Source organism: Artibeus jamaicensis, unplaced genomic scaffold (assembly GCF_021234435.1).
Source record: "Artibeus jamaicensis isolate MK-2021 breed Jamaican fruit bat unplaced genomic scaffold, CSHL_Jam_final contig_60, whole genome shotgun sequence".
Classification (NCBI taxonomy): Eukaryota; Metazoa; Chordata; class Mammalia; order Chiroptera; family Phyllostomidae; genus Artibeus; species Artibeus jamaicensis.
Window position 1 is genome coordinate 12,122,284 of NW_026521900.1, and position 22,992 is coordinate 12,145,275.

The 22,992-nt window shown below is 39.1% G+C and overlaps 1 pseudogene; it reads right to left on the reverse strand.

Annotated features, from left to right (window-relative positions):
* Nucleotides 1-18,828: 18,828 nt before the first annotated feature.
* Nucleotides 18,829-19,498, reverse strand: LOC119059350 (60S ribosomal protein L10a-like; annotated as a pseudogene).
* Nucleotides 19,499-22,992: the final 3,494 nt, after the last annotated feature.

Consider the following 22,992-nt stretch of genomic DNA (forward strand, 5'->3'; position numbering starts at 1 on the left):
TCATGGAGCTGAATATTTTAAATAACTGATGTGGAAAATCCAAGCCTTTTAGTAGAGAAGTTCACTTGCTGTATCTGTTTTTCCCATCCACGTGGAGATATCCTTTGAGAGAGCAAATTAAGTATTATGCCTGAGTTACATCTCTCACAGCCTTACACAGTATGAAATACATAGAAGCAACTCAAAAATTACTTTTAAACTTGTAGATGATGCTAGAGCATCATTTTGGCTGTGTGTTATTTGATGCTTTTTCCATTTAATTAATTCAGATAATGAGATGAAGAGTCCAATTCTCTCTTGCTGTGATGGCACATCATTTCTTCCAGGGGCTTTTCTCTTTTTGTTTTTTAAAATCACCCATTTCAGGATCTATCCATTTCCCACTTTCTGGAGTTGTGGGTGCATGTGGAGGATTACATTTTGTACTAGTGTCTCTTTGTCCCTATTCTCCTGAGTTCTGGACCCACACACAGGGAACTAGTGACTGTGTGGAGATGAGCACAGGTTCCTGGCCTGAAAGCTCAGATCTCATAGTAATTCTCTGGGCAAATGTCTATCCTTTATCTGCCAAGGTCTTTATCTGCCAAGGAGAGGATTCAATTAGCTGATTCCTGAGTTCTAAAATGTATCTGATTCTCTCCTTTGTAGCTCTATTTCTAGCCACAGAATATGTAGCTGTTCCTGGGGTCTCCAACTTACATCAAATTCTGTCACACCTCAGATTTGAATTGTAGCGAATAGATCTTTGAAATATTCACACAGAGAGTCTCTGTGTGAATATTTACTTATATCACTAGGTATCTAATTTTGACAACAAATCATCATTTGAATGTTTTACTGATGTTTTTTCTTCCCCTCAGTGATTCTGCATGTGTCTTTCTTTCACCTTGAGGACTGTGCAATTCTTTCTTTCCCTGTGAGACTCTGACACAGAATAGAAAAGAAAATGTCAACATCTGAATCCCACATTTAATGTTTTTCTATTATTCCCTTACAGATTGTTGCATCTTTCCTCTTCTCTCTATCCTCCTCCACCCCTAATTATTCCCACATCCAGTGGTTTGTCTTTTGCTCTCCCTACTCCATAGCTCCAGCAGCTATAGCCACATTTCTGCTCAGTGAGGTCCTTAATATGCTCACTGATCTGGTGATTTCCCAGAGGAAAAAAAAAAACCCTTCCAGATATCTCATCTCTGTATTATGGGTCTTGATCAGCAGCTATGGCATCCTTCACCTTCTCTCTGGTATTGGCTATCCAGTATTGCACTCATTTCTCACCCTCTTATTGTACTCATTCTACATTCCTCTTATTTCCCTTCCCCTCCCTCCTGCTTCTCCCTCTTTTCTTTCCCACAACAGTTGCTACAGGCTTGGTTTCAGCCAATACTTCTCTCTGTCCATAGGCTGGGGAAGCCTTTTATTCCCTTGGAAATCCTCTGAGCTAATCACTTTTTAATCACCTCTGCTGGGGGTTGGTGTCATGATATTCATTTAATTAAAGACATAAAGATAATTTGACTTTGTGTGATGGGTGCAAATGCAAATATATAGATCATGCATCATAGGAATGTGTACTTGAAAGCTATATAATCTTGTTAACCAATGTCACCCCAATAAATTTAATTAAAAGTAGAGGCGTAATAAAGTCAAACTGCAGAAAACACGTAGAATGGAAATCCTGTCTTGTTACAAACCATTCTCTGCACTGCCTTGCAGATTGGAAATGACAAGGTCAAGTATATGCTTCATTTCTTATTCATAATAGAATGGGGGTACCTACTTCAACTGTTGTATGCTTTTCTGTAAGCAGGGGTGTCTTAGCCATCTCAGTGGAGGCCCTGGTATGATACATTCAAATCCAAATATATGAAGCGGCCTGAATTGAAGTTCACTGAGTGGAATGCAGTGAGGTATTGGTATGTCTAATAAAAGTGCTTGGGAGATGCAGTGTGGACCAGGCTCCTCTCTGCTTTACTTGGCTGTCCACTTAAAACAACTAACAAACATTACTGAAACTCTTCACTGTTGGGGACTGCTCCCTATAATCCTACAGGTCAAGCAATTGTTGAAAGAGCTCACCAGACTTTTAAAACATTATTAAACAAACAAAAAAGGGGGAGCCAGGAAACATCCCCCAGGAATTTAACCATGCTAGCAATATATATGTACATTTTTTGAATTGTGATGATAATCTGAAGTCACCCATAGACAAACACTTTGTACAAAACAGGCCTACAGGCCCATACCCTTTGGTCTTATACAAAGACCCATTAGGGGAAGGAAAATGGGAAGGCCCAGTTGAGCTATTAACATGGGGAAGAGGATATGCTTGTGTTTCAATTCCCTCAGGTCTACTACTGTGGCTCCCGGCAAAAAAGAGTGAAACCATACCATACCAGACCCACCACAGCAACAGATCAGGATTTGACAGATCGAACAGAAAGCAGACTGGCTGAAGGAACAGGTGGAGCAGATGTCCCCAAGGACCATGGCAGACGAATCCCGCCACCAGAAAACACAGACTCACAGGAGCAACTCCCCAGATCGACCTCAGGGAGTAATTTGGGGTGACCTAAAAACCCTTAAGATGAGAGCAGGGCAGATTATCTAACAAGTGAGAGTCAGGGATGTTCCAAAGAACAGGTTCCTAGCTTATTTTTCAGTTGCTTTTTCAAACTTCACCAAGGTAGCCCTAATCTTGGGCCTGCTCACCTGCCTTGGAGAGCTAAGTTTAGCCTCTGAAACTGAACATATATATTGGAGCCATGTTATAGACCCACCTATGTTTAAACTCCATGTTTGGTGGAATCCTGAGCCTCCTCTAGTAATGATACTGAGTGAACTGGAGGCACCTGGCTCCTTCCAGATGAACCCCTGGAGGAAAAGCATCATTGGCTGTCCACTCTGGAAGGCACTGTATATGTCTCTGACCATTTGTCTGCTTGCTTTTCTGTGCTAACCAATACCCTATGCTTGCCTACTATGTCTAAATGGTATGCTTATGCAATAACTAATTATACCACTCAGTGGTCTCTTCCTGCAGTAAATGTTTCCTTAGTTGGAGCAATAGGATTTATAGGAGAAAAGCAAGGAAATAGTACCAAACCACCCAATCTTCCTTTGTGTCAAATAGATGGTGGATCAACCAAGTCAGTCATCTGGAAACTATGCCATGATCAAACACCATCATTAATTAATATCACTAGCACCCCTCTAGTAGCAGAAAACTGGGGTGTGAAATGGAAGATTTATGCCATGGCAGACTCAGCAATTATAGACTCTATGCCCCTCACATTGGATAATAAACTTAGTTGGCATAGCGGAGGTGCAGGAGCCGCTATTCTCAGAATAAAGGGTCTTAATCATACTAGCCCTTGGCATACTTCTACTTGGAAGATGGGGATCCCTTTTATTGATCATCAGACAGGACAATTTCAACTCATCTGAAAGAAAAATAATGCCTTTCTTTGGTTACTTTAATATTTGGAATATTGAATGTACCTGGGTTACTGTATGTACTTCTCATCTTTATCTATTTGTAGCCATACCTGGTACACCTCAACTTGTATATAATGAAACTTCTACTGTATACATTTTTACCATTACTCCTGGCATTGTATATACCAGCTGTTTAACCCATGTGAATGTCACTCAATTAAATCTTACTACCATATTCATCATTTGCCGACAGGCCCAGGCCTGGGTTCCTGTTAAACTTACTTGAGAGTGGGCTGATCCAGGAGGAATAAGTGCCCTTAATAAGGCTCTTGCTCAGGTCAGAACCCGCTGATTTATAGGCATGCTTATTGCCTCCATAGTTTCTGCTATCTTAATAATTGGGGCCAAGGCTACTGCATCTATAGCCCTTACTGAATCCATTCAAACCGCACATGCAGTTGATGTTCTTCTCACTAATACTACTCAGCAAATGATTCAACAAAACCAAATTGATCAGGAGATTCTTACTCAGCTCTCTGCCATAGGATCTGCCATTGTTTGGATTTGGAGAGAGACAGGATGCTCTCGCATCCTATATATGTCTGTGACCATTTGTTTGCTTGCTTTAAGGCAGCAGTTTACTTGTGATCCTGGTTTTTATGAACTTTGTGTTACTCCATTAAGGTGGAATTCCAGTCAGGATTCCTGGGCAGATATTCATCATTGCCTGAAGGGAGAATTTTCTACCAATCTTAAAGGACAGATTGATCAACTCCAGCTTGAACTCCACCAGCAGCTCAGTGACATCAAATGCCTAACTGAACAAAAGGTGTTCCAGACTCTCAACAACAATCTAAAATGGATAAACCCTAAGAACCGGTTTGATGGACTGAATTTACAAGTTTGGGTTATGGCAGTCCTCTGATGTCTCCTTGTTTTAATCCTTGTTTGTGCTTTACAATGTATATGGAAGTTATTTTTCCGTAACTGCATTTAAGAACAGCAAATAGTGGGTTTCACGGGCCTAACAGCTTCAATTGATTTAACAAACAAAAATGGGGGAGAAGTTGGGGACCACTCTGCCTGGTTTTAGGAATTGTAACTCTACTCCTCTGTGGCTAAGGATGAGTGAGTGACCTCCGGAGTGCGTGCCACAAGAGACAAAGTTTGTCTCTGGTAGCAAACACTGCCTCGGTTTCCTGTCCCTGCCCCCAAAGCTTGGTCAGAAGTCAATGACGGTTAAGACCCCCTCACTGTGGGGGGCAACCTAAGCCAGACTTGATCACTCAGGAGGCCATCATGGAAGGACTGGGGGGGGGCTGCGATAAAGAGCAAGCAATGGACTCTTGCCCCCTGGCTATGTGACATAGGCGGAGTCCCCAGGTCCTCTGGGAGAAGCGCTTCCTGGTTCTAATCAACTTAAGCCTGAATACCTGATGGGGAGGGGTGCAGCTCCTTGCCTTGCTAGAGCTTGTCCTGGGGGAAAATCTGGCATCACAAAGACTTCCTGATAAACCTGTAAATCTGCTCTGCTAAGAGTGCTTTCATTCATATGATAAGGCTCTGAGAGGAAATGGGTATGTCTCCCAAAGTTTCTGCAACTCTCTTCCTGACAGACACTGACTCAGACTCTGAAGCCCTCAGATTTCTTTGAAATGTTATCTACTGTTTGATCCTTGCTGCCCTGTATTCCTGTGTATTATAACCCAATAAAAGCCCCTGGAGGAAGGGGCTTAAGACTTTTTTTTTTTTTCCCTTGGAGAAACTGGCCACCTCTACTCCTCAAGCAGATCATGTCTTGGTAGTGTTTACTTTCATCCTTGGAGAATGGGGGGACTTGTGGGAAAAGTCACCCCACACTTCACTGAAGTGACAGGACAAATGTTGATATCATCATCTAACTTGTAAAAAATATTCAGGCAACAGAAGTGAATGTTAAGTTGGATAGCAAGAGTGTAAGGGGATATATTTATTTTGATAACTCAGGGTAAATCAGCAGGTTTGTTGCTGTAAGGAAAGGACATTTTCATGGAGTTTGCTTTGGTCTAGAATAATCTTTCGCTCCTTCACTTGGGTCCCTGTAGTTGAGAACTAGAAAATGTCATGCTTCTCTTCTACTAACCCTACCACACAAACAAATAGGTAACAGGAATCTATATAAGTTCAAAGTTCCTTAAAGAGGAAAACCCCACCATGAGTTTACTCTGGTATTCCTCATTGGCATGGTACTCATCTCGGGCAGTAAATAGGGCAAACTGAGGAGAAATTTAGGGCTCTAGGACCAATCATTGTGCATTTCTCTAGGATGAGGTTGGGGAAATTAGTTATGAGGTGTCTCTGAGAAGATTGACTCTGCCCTTGTCAGATATAGAGACAGAGATGAAGAAGCAGTTTGTGACCTCTATGCTCTTGGGCTGCTGTAAATCCATTCCTCTCATGTCAGGATAAAGCAGGAGAACAAAAAGTATAGTAAGAAATTCTGATTTCCTTTGTTGGCTCCAGATCTATCTTTTTTCCTACACTCTATCATATCTACCCCATCAGTCACCTTTACAGGAAAAATTTGTGCTAATGGTCTGGAAGAATTGGAAAGGCAAATGCCTCCTTCTAGCTAACTAGACCTAACATGGTCTAGTGTACATACAGAGTTTAAGAGACAGATGACTTATGTTTAAATTCAAACTCCGTCATTTTCTTTGCTGTTTGATCTAGGACAAATTGCTTAATTCCTGGTGTTTCAATGTCATTATCTGTAAAATAATATGGTAATATAAGTGCCTACTCACTGGAGGTGTTGAGAGAATTAAATAACTTAAACCATGCAACACCCTGAGAAACATGCTTTGTAATTTAGAAGTACCAAATGACAGTTTGCTACCATTATTCCTGGAAAGAGCACTAGAACTGAAGTCAAACAGATTTTCACAATCTGTAAGTCAATTCACCTTCCTGTCCTCAGCATTATTACCATAAAATGGGAGAAAAGACTTGTCTTACATAATCCCTTTGGGGACTAAATGAAAGAATATGTATCAAACACGCAGTGATTAAAAGGCACTCACTCAATAACTGAGGGTTCTTTTTTTATTCCCCCATCTTTTACTTCTTACCAAAAAGCTATGCTTTAAGCCCTGGCAAATCTTATGCCCTTAAGTTTCAAGATCCTTTCCATAACTTGCTTTCACTAAGAATTCTGAAATAAAGTGGTCTCTGCCCACATTATTCCATTTCCATTATTTGTTTAGGTAATGCTATTATTGCCATAATTTATCATGCATACATTGAAATGCTAGTACGGTGGCTGCTCAATGGGGCTATGCCACCTGCTCTGAGAAACCTTTTCCAATACCCTCTCCTGCCCACTCCACTTCAGAGTCAACTTTTTTCTTCATGTTACCACAGCACCTTATGCAATATTTTACCTATATTACAGTTTGTTGAATGAGTGAGTAATGAAAGAAAGACCAAAAAAAAAGCTTATCTCAGGTTCCAGAATATGCAGATATCACTGGCCACTAATGACTAATGGATTTGATGATGAAGTCACACTACCTTGCCTAATTTCATCTATAAATATGATTCATGTTTGTTTATGTTTGATTTTCAAGGTGAAATTGTGGATTAAGTTGGAAGCTGATTCTTATTAAATAGATATTTATGATACCTATTCCTTGCCAAGCACTATGTTACTAGGCACACTGAAACTATAAAGATAAATAAGACTCAGTTGTTCCCCTCAATTAGCTCAGATTCAAGCTGGGAAGCTGAGAGAAACAGGTGAAGAAAAACCTAAGGACACTGGCCACTAGAATGTTGTGGGTAAGACCACAGTCTTGGGGATCACATGGAACCCTGTCTCTTCCACTTACTAGCTATGAACAAAGTACTTAGCCTTGCTGAGCCTCAGTTTCCTCATGTATAAAATAAGGCTCCTAATAAAAGTACTTAACTCTGGGCTTCTTGAAGGATTAAATGAGATTATTCATTGATACCTAGCACGATACCTAGGTACATCGTAGGCACTCAGTATCAGTCACTAGTGGTAATGTCAAGGGTTTGATTTAGACACTGAGAATTTCAGAATCAAGAGGCAAAGGTATCAATGTGGGCTGGAGATCAAGTTGGTGAGACTCAATTTTGCAAGTTGGAATTTCATTTAGGCCTTGATTAAGAGATGTATAAAGGAATAGGAAAAGACATTCCAAGTAAGGGTATGGTGTATGGAAAGGTGTGTTGACACAAGGTACATCTGAAGACCAGTGAATATACTACTGTGAAGTAGTTAGTTCATACCAGGGAGAATTGGGCAATAAGAGAAGGGGGAAAACTCTAGAAAAAAAGTACATTATCCTGGGTCCACCTAGCTGAAATCCTTGGTCCACCTAACTGAAAGATTTTAGACAAGTTACTTAAGCTCTTTGTGTCCCAGTTTTCTCATTTTAAAAAGTAACTTTCTCTGGCTTTCTTTGATCTTGTCCTAGTCCCATTCAGTCCTTCTAGAAGTCATTGTTTTAAAGATTTTAGTGAAATAACCCATTTAATCCTCACGATGAACTGATAATAAAGGTGCTATTATTGTACTCTTTTTGTAAGTGAAGAAACTGAGACAATGAATATTACACAGATAGTATAAGTGGTAGAGACAAAATTTTTGAGCACAAGCATTTTTTTTGTTTTTTTTTGTTTTGTTGTTGTTTTAATTTTGAAGCCAAGGGGAATGCAAACAAAATGTCGGTTTACTGAAAGAAAAAAAGCCTACAAGTCATGGCTGGCAGTTTAGGCCTAGTTTGTCTTGGCTGATGCAACTGACAAATTGCCCTATCCCTTAGCTAACTGAAATAATAATAATAATAATATTAATAATAATAATAACTGCTCTTTACTGAACATTAAAGTACTATCAGCTAGACACTGTATTAAGTTCTTTATAAGCATACTTTCTTGACACAAAAACCCTAAGAGGTAGGTACTGTTATTCTCCCCAGTTTACAGGAGAGGAAGCGAGGAAGCAGAGATAAGAGTTGATTCATTTGCCCAAGGCTCATGTGGCAGAAATGAGATTTGAAATGAAACAGGCTCGTTCCAGATACTGCTAATTTAGTCATAAGATAGGAGTGTTAACAACAGAGGGGTTGGGCTTTGGGAATATCTTTGAGGAAACAAAACAAAAAATACTGTTATGAAAGATGACAAAGCTGGTTTCTTGTTTTATCTGTTTGTTCTGGTTTCATAGTCCATTTCCCTTCCCCGATTACACATCTGACATCCCCTTTAAACCTAGGGGAATTTTAACATGTGTCTCACATGAATAGTCTTATAGGAGACAAGCATGTGATAGGGGATCATCTCTACAGGAGACTGGAAGCTGCAAAAAAATCAAATCACAGTGCCATGGTAGGCTCCTACCTGGCACCTCTTTCATATATACACATTAGGGTTATTGTAAATGGGGCTTGTAGGTCAAAGGTTCTGAAAGCTGTATATTGTGGTGTTTGTTTTTTTTTCCCTAGTGTACCTGCTTGTTGGCTCTATAAAGACAGCCTGGCAATATCCAGTTGGTATCTTAATCTTTACAAAAATAAATGAAAAGACATCCACTGCTTTTCCTCTTGTTGGAATTATTAGGAAGAATACTTGTGGGGTAGTTTGAGGTTAATATTCATCCAAGAACCTTAAAGTCTGGCTATTTGCATTCCATGTTCTTGTTCTGTTATATTCTGTTTGAGAAACTTTAAAAAACACACAGTCCATGGAAGAACAAATAAACAATAATCTTATGTTAGTTGACTAGTAACCTCAGGAAAGCTGAAAACTTTCTTTTAGTCCATTTTGTATTTGGTCTCTGATGTTTGAACCATACTCAGGGCCCCATGACACTGATTAGATGACTCTGACAGTCCCCTCTTTCAGTGACGTGAATTATGACTCTTGCTATGAAATTGTGAATTGGTTCCATTATTTGTTTCCAGAAAATGATTTTAGTTTTGAAGTCCATTATCATTTAGATCCATTAAACAGAAGCTATAGCTCTTTTAACTATTCAGTTATGTATCACTTAATGACAGTAATACGTTTTGAGAAATGTGTCATTAGGTGATTTTATCATTGTGGAAACACAATAGATTGCATTTACAGAAACCTAGATGGTTATAGCCTATTGCTCCTAGGCTACAAACTTGTATGGCATGTTACTGTACTGAATACTGTAGGCAATTATAGCACAATGGTATTTGTGTATCTAACAACATATTTAAACACAAACAGTTTAAAAAATATATAGTATAAAAAATTTAAAAATTTGTACATATATAGGGCACTTAGCATGAATGCAGCTGGCAGGACTGGAGGTTGGTTTGGGTGAGTGAATGAGTAAGTAGTGAGTGAATGTGAAGGCCTAGGATATTACTGCATACTAATGTAAACTTTATAAACACTGCACACTTAGGCTATACTAAATTTATAAAAACATTTTATTTCTTGGGCCCTGGCTAGTGTAGCTCAGTGGATTGAGTGCAGGCCTGTGAACCAGACAATTGTGGTTCGATTTCCAGTCAGGGCACATGCCTGGGTTGCAGGCTGTTTCGCTGCAGGCCAGTTCCCAGCAGGGGATGCACGAAAGGCAACCATACATTGATATCTCTCTCCCTCTCTCCTTCCCTTCCCCTCTAAAGATAAATAAATAAAATCTTTAAAAAACATTTTATTTCTTAAATAATAAATTAACCTTAGCCTCTTGTAACTTTTGTACTTTTTCAACTTTAAAATGTTTTAAAGTTTTGACTCTTTTGTAATAACACTTATCTTAAAACACACATTGTACAGCTGTACAAAAATATTTTAATTTATATCCTTATTCTATAAGATTTCTTCTACTTAAAATTATTTCATCTTATTTTTTACTTTTTAAACAATTTTGTTAAAAGCTAAGATACAAATATACATATTAGTCTAGGTCTACACAGGGTCAGGATCATTAATATCAATATCTTCCACTTCTACATCTTGTTCCACTGGAAAGTATTCAAGGGCAATAAAACACATGGAACTGTCATCTCCTATGATAACAATACCTTCTTCTGGAACACTTCCTGAATAATTTGCCTGAGGCTCTCCTTGAGGAGGTTTCACTTTTCATAAGTATGGTATTTTGCTGTGTATAATGAACACCCACATTTTTGTGTACATTACACACACAGGATTATTATACCCATGGTATGTAATCATTATACCCCTGTATAATGCACATCCTTATTTTCTCTTCAAAAATTTAAGCAAAAAGTGTGCATTATACATGGCAAAATACAGGTATGCCTATGCTGGTTTGCTTGATTTTTTTTCATCGTAGGTTTGCTTGTAAGCAGTTAAAGCACCATTAAAGTCTTTTTTATTAATGAAAATTTTCAGTATTTGAATCCATATTTTCTTTTTTTTTAAAATTTTATTTAGTTATTTTTCAAGTACAGTTTTTTGTCTATTTTTCCCATCCCAGCCTCCCCTGCCCCTTGCTCCCCACCCCCTCCCATTTCCTCCCCCCCCCTTAGTTCTCGTCCCTGTGTCCTTCCTATTTGTTCCTCCAAATCCCTCCCCCTTTTTCCCCTTAACTTCCCTTCCTTCTCCCCCTCTGGTCACTATCCCCTTGTTCTCTATTTCAGTGTCTTTGTTTTTTGGGTTTTTTTTTTCTGCTTACTTGTTTGTTTTGTTGTTTAGCTTCCTGTTAAAGGTGAGATCATATGGTATTTGTCTTTCAGCACCTGGCCTATTTCACTCAGCATAATGCTTTCCAGTTCCATCCATGTTGTTGCAAAGGGTAGTAGCTCCTTCTTTCTCTCTGCAGCATAGGATTCCATTGTGTATATGTACCACAATTTTTGGATCCATTCATTTACTGATGGGCACCTAGGTTGCTTCCAACTCTTGGCTATTGTAAATTGTGCTGCTATGAACATTGTGGTGCATAGGTTCTTTGATATTGATGTTTTAGGATTCTTAGGATATAATCCTAGCAGTGGAATTGCTGGGTCAAAAGGCAGGTCGATTTTTATTTTTCTGAGAAAATTCCATACTGTTTTCCATAATGGTTGTACCAGTCTGCACTCCCACCAACAGTGAACTAAGGACCCCTTTTCCCCACAACCCCTCCAACATTTGTTGTTTGTTGCTTTGTTTATGATAGCCATCCTGACTGGTGTAAAGTGGTATCTCATTGTGGTTTTAATTTGCATCTCTCTGATAGCTAATGATATTGAGCATCTCTTCATGTGTCTCTGAATGTTCTGTATGTCCTCCTTGGAGAAGTGTTTGTTCAAGTCCTTTTCCCATTTTCTAATTGGGTTGGGTGTCTTCTTAGAGTGGAGTCTTGTAAGTTCTTTGTATATTTTAGAGATTAAACCTTTGTCTGAGGTATCATTGGCAAATATGTTTTCCCATACAGTTGGTGGTATTGCTAATTTAATACTGTTTTCTTTAGCCATGCAGAAGCTTTTTATTTTGATGAGATCCCATTTGTTTATTCTTTCCTTTACATTCCTTGCTCTAGGGGACATATCAGTAAAGAAGTTGCTGCGTGAAATATCTGAGATTTTCTTGCCAATGTTCTCCTCTAGGACTTTAATGGTGTTATGACTTACATTTAAGTCTTTTTATCCACCTTGAATTTATTTTGGTGTATGGTGTAAGTCTGTGCTCAAGTTTCATTTTTTTGCATGTAGCTGTCCAGTTCTCCCAACACCATTTGTTGAAGAGGCTATCTTTACTCCATTTTATGTTACTGCCCCCTTTGTCGAATATTAATTGACTGTAGAGAGTTGGGTTGATTTCTGGGCTCTCTGTTCTGTTCCATTGGTCTATGTGCCTGTTTTTATGCCAGTACCAGGCTGTTTTGATTACAGTGGCCTTGTAATACAGTTTGATATCAGGTATTGTGATCCCCCCCTACTTTGTTCTTCTTTCTCAAAAGAGCAGCTGCTATTCGAGCTCGTTTATGGTTCCATATAAATTTTCGAAGTGTTTGTTCTATGTCTGTGAAATATGCCATTGGTACTTTAATAGGTATTGCATTGAATCTGTATATTGCTTTGGGTAGTATGGACATTTTGATAATGTTAATTCTTCCAATCCATGAACAAGGTATATGTTTCCATTTGTTTGTGTCTTCCTTGATTTCGTTCTTCAGGGCTGTGTAGTTTTCTGCATACAGGTTTTTTACCTCCTTGGTTAGGTTTATTCCCAGATATTTTATTTTTCTTTTTGCTATATCAAATGGGATTTTTCTCTTTATTTCTGCTTCTGCTGATTCACTGTTGGTATACAAAAATGCCTTTGATTTCTGGATATTGACTTTATAACCAGCTGTTTTGCCAAACTCATCAATTAGTTTGAGGAGTTTTTGGGTAGAGTCTATAGGATTTTCCATGTACACTATCATGTCATCTGCAAACAGTGATAGTTTTGTTTCCTCCTTTCCTATTTGGATGCCTTTTATTTCCTTTTCTTGCCTGATCGCTGTGGCTAAAACTTCCAATACTATATTAAATAGAAGTGGTGAAAGTGGACAACCTTGTCTTGTTCCTGATCTTAGTGGAAAAGCTTTTAGTTTTTTTCCCGTTGAGTATGATATTGGCTGTAGGTCTCTCATATATGGCCTTTATTATTTTGAGAAATGCTCCTTGTATTCCCACTTTGCTGAGTGTTTTTATCATAAATGGGTGTTGTACCTTATCGAAAGCTTTTTCTGCATCTATTGATATGATCATGTGATTTTTGTCTTTGCTTTTGTTTATATGATGTATTACATTTACTGATTTGCGAATATTGAACCATCCTTGCATTGCTGGGATGAATCCTACTTGATCATGGTGTATGATCTTTTTGATATGTTGTTGGATGCGATTTGCCAATATTTTGTTGAGGATTTTAGCATCTATGTTCATCAGCGATATTGGCCTGAAGTTTTCTTTCTTTGTTGTGTCTCTATCTGGTTTTGGAATTAAGATGATGCTGGCTTCATAAAAAGAATTTGGGAGTTTTCCATTCTTCTGAATTTTTTGAAATAGTCTGTGGAGAATAGGGGTTAGCTCTTCCTTAAATGCTTTGTAGAATTCTCCTGTGAAACCATCTGGTCCGGGGCTTTTGTGTGATGGGAGTTTTTTGATTACTGCTTCAATTTCTTTTGCTGTTATTGGTGAATTTAGATTTTCTGCTTCTTTTTCACTGAGTTTTGGAAGATTGTATTTTTCTAGAAATGTGTCCATTTCCCCTAGGTTTTCAAATTTCTTGGCATACAGTTCTTCATAGTAATTTCTTACAATCTCTTCTATTTCTGTGGTATCAGTTGTAATCTCTCCTTTTTCATTTCTGATTGTGTTTATTTGTGTCCTCTCTCTTCTTTTCTTGATGAGCCTACTTAAAGGCTTGTCTATTTTGTTTATCTTCTCAAAGAACCAACTCCTGGATTCATTGATCCTTAAAATTGTGCTTTTAGTTTCTATGTCATTTAATTCTGCTCTAATCTTGGTTATTTCCTTCCTTCTGCTTGCTCTGGGCTGTCTTTGTTGTTGTTCCTCAAGTTCTTGCAGGCGTAGGGTTAGGTTGTTTGTTTGAAATGTTTCTATATTCTTTAGGTAGGCCTGTATTGCTATAAACTTCCCTCTCAGGACTGCCTTCGCTGTGTCCCATAAGTTTTGGGTTGTTGTGCGATCATTTTCATTTGTTTCCAGAAATGTTTTGATTTCTTCCTAATTTCATTCTTGACCCATTCATTGTTTAATAGCATACCATTCAGTCTCCATGTTTTTGGGTGCTTTGGGTTTTTTTTCTTTGGGGTTGGTTTCTAATTTTAGTGCCTTGTGGTCAGAGAAGATGCTTGGTATGATTTCAATTTTCTTGAATTTGTTGAGGCTCCTTTTGTGTCCTATCATGTGGTCTATCTTTGAGAATGTTCCATGTACATTTGAAAAGAATGTGTATTTAGCTTCTTTGGGATGAAGGGCTCTATATATATCAGTTAAGTCCATTTCATCTAGGGTGTTGTTTAATGCCACAATATCTTTTTTGATACTTTGTTTGGAAGATCTGTCCATTTTTGATAGTGGGGTGTTCAAATCCCCTACTATGATTGTGTTGCTGTCAATATCTTTCTTGAAGTCCTCTAAGATTTTCTTGATATATTTGGGTGCCCCTATGTTTGGTGCATATATGTTTACAATGTTAATGTCTTCTTGATGGATTCTTCCCTTGAGTATAATGAAATGACCTTCTGGGTCTCTCTTTACAGCCTTTTTTCTGAAGTCTATTTTGTCTGATATGAGAATTGCTACCCCAGCTTTTTTTTCTTGTCCGTTTGCTTGGAAAACTTGTTTCCAGCCTTTCACTTTTTAGTCTGTGATGGTCTTTTGTCCTGAGGTGAGTCTCTTGTAGGCAGCATATGTGTGGGTCATGCTTTCTTATCCATTGAGCTATTCTGTGTCTTTTGATTGGAGAATTTAATCCATTTACGTTTAAGGTTATTATTGATAGGTACTTATTCATTGCCATTTTTGTACCTGTGTTCCTCTCTGTCTCCCTCTTGTCCTTCCTTCCCTTAAAGCAGTCCTTTTAGTATTTCTTGTAGAGCTGGTTTGGTGGAGGCATATTCTTTTAGACTTCTTTTGTCTTGGAAGCTCTTTATTTGGCCTTCTATCTTGATTGAGAGCCTTGCTGGGTAAAGTAGCCTTGGTTGTAGGCCTCTGGTTCTCATTACTTGAAATATTTCTTGCCATTCTCTTCTTGCTTGAAGTGTTTCCATTGAGAAGTCGGTAGCTAACCTTATTGGGGCCCCCTTGTATGTTATTTCTTTTTTCTCCCTTGCTGCCTTTAAGATTCTCTCTTTGTCTTGGAATTTTGCCATTTTGATGATGATGTGTCTTGAGGTGGGCCTCCTTGGGTTCCTCTTGATTGGGACTCTCTGTGATTCCTGGATTTGTGAGACTTTTTCTCTTATCAAATTAGGAAAATTTTCTCTCATTACTCGTTCAAATACGTTTTCTATTCCTTGTTCTTCTTCTTCTCCTTCTGGTATTCCTATTATTCGGATATTATTACGTTTCATATTGTCTTGCATTTCTCTTAATCCCTCTTCATTCTTTCTGAGCCTCTTTTCATTTTCTTGCTCTTTCTGTGAGATGCTTTCTACCCTGTCCTCCAACTCACTAATCCTATCCTCCGCTTCATCTATCCTACTTTGGAAACTTTCTACTGTGTACTTCAATTCGGAAATTGTATTCTTCATTTCCTCTTGTCTCTTGCTGATGGTTTCCATTTCCTTTTTGATGTTGCTGTAGTTTGCAGAGAGATCATTATAATTTCCCTGTAGTTTCTGGTAGCTCACTGTGAGCTCTTTGAGCTCTTTGAACTTCGTAATAACCAGTGCTTTGAATTCACTGTCTGATAGTTGATCAGCGTCTATTTCATCTAACATTCTTTCTGAAGTTTCTGCTTTTTCTTTCATTTGGGGATTGTTTCTTTGTCTTCCCATTGTTTGAGACTCTTCTTGGTAGTCTCCGCTTCCAAAATTGATCTGTTCTGAAACACTGGTTTTATGGTGTAAACTTCTGTGGTATGTTCCTTGTGAAGTTCAGTGGTACAGACTCCTTGAAGTTTCTTGATGTTCTTTGTCTCCACCTACACTCACGCTGGTCCTCGCACTGGTCTCTGCGTTGGTCGCCTACCACTGCTGAATGTCCCGGCTCTAGTAGCCGCCTCCTCAAGCACCCAGGCCCGTTACTAGGGCAGTGGCACAGAGGCTGGGAATGTCCTGGCTCCCGTATCTGGCTCTCTCTGCCGCCCAGGGCCGTCACAGGGGCTTGGAGTGTCCCGGTTTCCGTACCTGACTCCCCGGCGGCTAGTCCTGTCTCTATGGCAGTGGCACAGAGGCTTAGAAAGTCCCAACTCCCGTACCTGATTCCCCAGTGTCCAATCCCCTTGCTATGGCAGCAGCACAGGGGTTGTGACCCTCCCAGTTCCCGTAGAGGGATCCTCTGCCACCCCGGGCTGTCTCAGGGGTTTGGAGTGTCCAGGCTTCCGTACCTGACTCCCCGACGTCCAGTCCCGTCGCTACGGCAGCGGCACAGGATTTGAGAGCTTCCCGGCTCCCGTAGCTGGCTCCTCAGCTGCGTCACTGAATCCATATTTTCAAACATTTTAAAGAGCTTGTTGAGGTCTGTCAAAGCTTCTGCTAAATCCTTCACCATGAATTATTTTGAGGGTTCTTCTTTTTCTTCTCTGAAGTTTCCTTTTTTCTTGCCTCTTCTTCAGCTATGTGTTCCTGTTCTAGTTCTAACAACTCATTAGTCAATTCCTCAAAAACCACCTCTAGGAGTTCCTCAATGTCATTCTCATCCACACCTAAGTTTGGTTTTCACCACAACCATAGTTTGGTTGATTTTTGCAACCTCCTCATCCTTGGCAAATCATTTGCAGGCATGGACAAATCTCTTAATTGTTTTCTTCCAGATGCCATTTATACACTCCTTGGTAACACTGTCCCAGACTCAAGTAATGTTCTTGATACAGTTAGAGATGTTGTAATCCTACCAGAATTGCATTAGTGTTTTCTCAGTGGTTTTCCTCAGTTGCAGCAATAGCCTGGGCAAAGGTCCTTCTCAGGTAGGAAGCCTTAAAATATGCTATAACTCCTTTATCCACTGGTTGAATAAAAGAGGTAGTTTTCAGCCCTGGCTGGTGTAGCTCAGTGGATTGTGCATGGGCCTGCGAACCAAATGATCGAAGTTCGATTCCCAGTCAGGGCACATGCCTGGGTTGCAGGGCAGTTCCCAGCAGGGGCCAGTTCCCAGGAGGGGACGCATGAGAAGTAACCATACATTGATATTTCTCTCCCACTCTCCTTCCCTTCCTTTCTAAAGATAAATAAATAAATTTAAAAATATTGTCATATATACTTAAAAAAAGAGGTAGTTTTGGAGAAGTAAACACCACTTTGATGTTGGGATGTAGATCACCAATAAAAGGAGGTTATCTGGGAGCATTATCAACAACAAACGAAATCTTGAAAGGTATGTTATTCTCCAAACAGTACTTCTTTGTTTTGCTAACCTAACAACTCAGGAAGGCATCTGAGAAGAGGAGTGGGGTCATCTATGACTTGTTATTGCTCCTGATGTACACCAGTAGCTTGTGCTTATTGATATACTTGAAGGCCCTGAGTTCTCACTTTGCCAGGTCACAAAGGGTTTCAATTTGTAGCCTGAGCCATTGCTCCCAAGCAGGCCTGTAATCTTGTCCTTAAAAACCCTGAAACCTAGAATTGATTTGGCCTCCTTATGGATGAAAGTCCTTTCAGGCATCTGTTTCCAGAATAGGAAAGTTTCATCTATATTATTAAAAATTTGCTCTGGCAAGTAATTCTTGTCCACAATCAGCTTATCTACAGTTTCCATAAAAACCTTCAGCTACCTTCATATCAGCACTCACAAACTCACCACTCACTTTCACATTATGTAATGAAGCATAATTCTTGAATTTTTAAGCCACCCATAACAGTAAATTCAACATCATAGTTGGGTCTAACCTTTTTTTTCAACATCACAAACTTTTTGGTTTGGCTGTAATCATCATGATGCAGAGAGGAGTATGCTTCTGTGTGTAGTCTTCAATCCAAGTCACGAGCAGTTTCTCCATGCCTGATATAAGCCCTTGTATTTTTGATAGTTTCATTGCCTTCAACGAAGCAGATGCTTTAACACTTCCATTGTTCTTCAAGATTGTAACTACTGGTGGCATGGGACATGCTTAACTGTTGAGCAATAACCATCACTGATTTTCCACCTTGTAGTTCTTAATCCCTTTTAATTTTGTTTGCAGGTCAATCACTTGACATTGCCTCTTACTGGCAACATTAGCAGTGGCTTTGCATGTTGAGGGACTATGGTGACCCAGACAACAAGAGATTAAATCAAGCACAGGAGACAATGTTGCAATTAAGAGATACAGTTAGGGCTGCTGCTGGTGTAACATGGCATACTGTTTTACTTTTTTTAATAAACAGAAAGAGTACATTTTAAAATAGTGATAAAAGTATAGAATAATAAATACATGAACCAGCAACATAGTCATTTATAATATGTCATTATTCAGTATTAGATGCTGTACATAAATGTATTGTTATACTTTTATATGACTGCTAGCATAGTAGATTTGTTCACACCACTACAAACATGTGAGTTGTCTGTTGTGCTATAACATTACAATGGCAATGACATCACTAGGTGATAGGAATTTTTCAGCTCTATTGTAATCTTACATGACTACCACCATATATATGGGGCCTATCATCAACTAAAGTGTCATTATGTGGTGCGTGTGTTTTAAGAAATACAGGTCTATTTTATTTCTCTACTATATTAATTTTCTCATATGTGAAGAAAAAGCAGTATTCTTCTTTACCTGAGAACACTCAAGAATTCTTTTTAAAAAATAGTAGCAGTATGGTTTATTAATCTGTGCCTTAATACAGGCACTGGGACCTGCCCATGGTGCTCTAATGTATAAAGCCAAGATATGCTGCCAGTTTTTTGAGCAATGATATCAGGAAATTGACAGCTAAGTGGATGTTGTACATAGCTCATCATCTGTCTTCTTCACATGGCCAATAGCCACCACCAGATACAGCCCCTTTTTCATCTGGAACTTGATTGTGGATTTCATTTCACTGACCTTGGCCACCACATTCTTATTGTGGGTCAGCAAGGAAGGGAACTTGGTAGCTTCTTGACCAGTTTCTTATTCTTGTTGAGTTTCTTCAGTGCCTCAATGTCCATGTGGAGGATATTCATGGCCTTGGCCTTGTGACAGTGCTGCTGGTCCCCCAGAACACAGATGGGGAACTTGGGGCAAGGTATGGACTTAAGTCTGACAGTACTTGAGAAGCATTTGTTCTGAGAATCATAGTTTTCAACCTGATTTGCAGGTCCACCATCTCCTAAACCTTCTAGCACTTGCACTGGTTCCTAGGCAGGACTTCCCACACCACGTCAAACAGCATGCTGCAGGAGATTTTGCTGCTCATGATTCTTCATGACACAAAACCCAGAAGAGTCAAAGATTATTTCTGTAGCAATCATTACAGCTTTCTTCCTCCTCTGCCTTGAGTTCCAGTATTTCTGGGAAAAGGGAGAAAAAGGATAAGGAACACTGGAAAGAAAGACAAATATGGTCCCTGCCCCCTCCCCAGAGTTTGCAGTCTAATAACAGAGACAGATATTAATTAATCACACAGGCACATCTAAAGGTCCAACTTTGAAAAGTGCTGGGAAAGAAAACGTCCATGTGCTATGAGAGAATAATATGAGGGCCATATTTAGACTGGTAGATCGAATAAGGCTTCTCAGGGAAAATGCTATGTAGTAGAAACCTGAAGAATCAATAGTAGTTAAGTAGGTGAAGAGTTAAAAAAAGGAAGAACATTTCAAGTTGAGTGAACGGTGCGTTCAAAGTACCCCTGGCAGCAGAGACATGGGAAGCAGGAAGGACTGAAGGAAGGTTAGTGTGGCTGAATGTTGAGAGTAGGGGGTGTATGATTTCAGAGGTAATTAGAGTTATAGTAGGGGACAAACCATGAAAGGCTATGTTAAGAAATTTTGTTTTCTAAAAACATGGAAAACCACTGAGGAGTTTAAAGCATTGGTAACCTAGTTAGACTGGCTTTCAGTAAGGTCACTTACTGCAGTGTGGAGTGAACTGATTGAAGGTGGAAAGTATGGATGCAGGAGGATATCGAGTCCAGATGAGAGACATTAGTGGCTCATACTATGGAGATAGCAGTGGAGGTTAGTATGGTAGGAGAGAAGTGGGTGGATTCAGGATATGTTTATGGCCTAGAGCTCACAGGATTTATTGATGGCTTGTATGTGGGAATAAAGAGGTAAGATGTGTCAAAGAAATTTTCCCAGGTTTTCATCTGGTGCAAATGAGTAGATGGTGTTGTCATTCACTGAGATTAGGAGTACAGTAAAAGTAATTTGGAGGGGAAGGCAATGATTTCTATGCAAACATATACAGAACTGTGTATTACTTTACATTCAAAGTTGATTGAGAGTACTAACAAGGGAAGTCGTATAAACACTAAATACTTCTTCACTTACAGCCATAGACCCTTCATGCATTTGTATAATATGGTTCTGTCTAACATTTTCCATCCAAGCTATTCACTCAAGCAATTGCCCTTAAACATATGCTGGGCAACTTGCTTTAACGCCCCAGCTCCTACTGCCTAGCATGCTTTCTTGTCTCATCTGTAAAACTCTTCCTAGAATCTTTAATGCAGAGGGCTGTTTCTATCTGAATTCTAATAGTATTTATTTTCTACAATACTCACCTGACAATTATTGACCACAAAGAGGTCATTGCTAATTTAAAAATGGTTCGAGTTGCAAAGTTTATTTGTATGTCAGTTCTGTGAAGTACATAATTCATTTTTCTATGTAAAATCTTTTATAAACAAAAATATTATCTTTTTTGGTTGTCAAATGATCTTTAATTGAAATATTTCCCTTTGTAGCTCTTACCTAGCTGAGCATTCTGCTGAACTGCTGCTGATGTCCTCTATGATGTCATGAGTGTGGTGGTCATCAACATCACAGCTCACAGACTGGGCAGTCTCCAGAATCTCTTTAATGGTTCCAGAGAGTTCTTTAGATAATGATCGGTCTGCATCTGTCAGGCAATGTTGACAATCTCATCAAAAGTTGTATTTTCCACTGTGCTTGATGTTTCTTTACTTCTTTCTGTCTCCTGGCAGTACTTTCAGGGCTTTGATGATCAGAACAGAGACAAAAGTTACATGGGCCTGTATGCTCTGAATGGTCAGTTTCACTGTAATCCTCAGACTCTCCCAATTACAGTTTGCTTTGGTGATATTATCACCAATCTTTTTTGGGGACAGACCCAGGGGGCTGATCTTGGGGGCAAGGGCAGATGTGGCACCAACTTCCTCACTGGTGCATCTCAGATATACAACTTTAAAAAAACTTTTTTTTTTAATTTTTAGAGAGAGGGGAAGGGAGGGAGAGAAGGAAAGAAGCATCAATGTGAGAGAAACATGGATTGGCTGCCTTTTGCTGTAGTGAAGGACTGAATCCATGACCCAGGCATGTGCCCTGACTGGGAGTCAAACGTTTACCTTTGCAAGACCACGCCCAACCAACTGAGCCACACAGGTCAGATTGGTTGGGTGTGGAGTCAGAGTTTTGATCTCACTGGAGTCGATTTCAGTGGCATGGTGGAGGCAGCTGGTGTCAGATAAACCTGGATTCGGAACAACAAAGAAAGTTGCACCTAGACCTCCTCCAATCCAAAAGATGAAAGCCAAAATTCAAGATTATTACCTTGAAGAAATATCTGTACTCCTATGTTTATAGTAGCATTATTTGAATTATTCATAATAGTCGAGGTATGGAAAAAAACTAAATATTAGTCAAAGGATAAATGGATAAAGAAAATGTTATATATCTATAGCTACATCTTTTTTATAAAACCCTATATATAATGTATGTTATATATACATAATAGTGTGTGTATATATAGTGAAATATTATTCAGCCATAAGAAAGAATGAAATCTTACCATTGTCACAACATGGATGGACCTTGAGGACATTGTACTTAATGAAATAATTCAGACAGAGAAAGACATAGGTTGCATGATATCATTTATATGGGTGTCTTGCAGCCTTTCAAGGCCAGGCAGGTTTACTCAGGATTCGGGCAGATGGAAGAAAATTTGTGAAGCTGTGGGGATGACTGACATACCTTTATTCAAGGGTGGGGAGATCCATGCATGCTGCAAGCTGCATGTTGTACCAGCAGGGGTTCCCAACTCTCTTAAGTACTAATGCACACAAAGCCGGCATGGTGCCAAGATATTGTATAACAGAGTGTGATTGTGCACATGTGGGCCCACTCAAGGTTATGAAAATATTTCTTCTCTTAGTTGCCCAGACATCTGGGTAAGGGAGCCTGACTGACTCTATTAACCCTACAATGTGGAATATGAAAAAATGTTGAACTCATAGAAATAGAGAGTACACTTGTGATTGCCAGGGGTGGGGATGTGACTAGGGAGAGGTTGGTAAAAGGGTACAAATTTCAGTTATAAGTTCTGGGGATCTAATGTACAACATGGTGAAAATAGCTGATAATACTGTATTATATAATTGAAATTTGTTAAGACAGTAGAACTTAAATGTTCTCTTTTTTTAAAAAAAAGTGAATATATGAGATGACAGACATGTTATGTAAACTAGATGTGGGAATTATTTTACTAAATATATGTATATAAAGTCATCATTTTCTAGACTTTCAATACCTTACCATTTTTTCAATTATAGCTCAACAAAGTTGGGGAAAAACACTAAAAGTACTGAATTAAAAAAATAATATTAGTGTGTGGATTAGAATTTTGAATGTAACTGTATACATATAAAAGCATTTGATCAAAAACTATGTAACCTAGAATTGTTTGATGATGCTTTTGTAAATGCACAGGACACCATGGTATACCTAC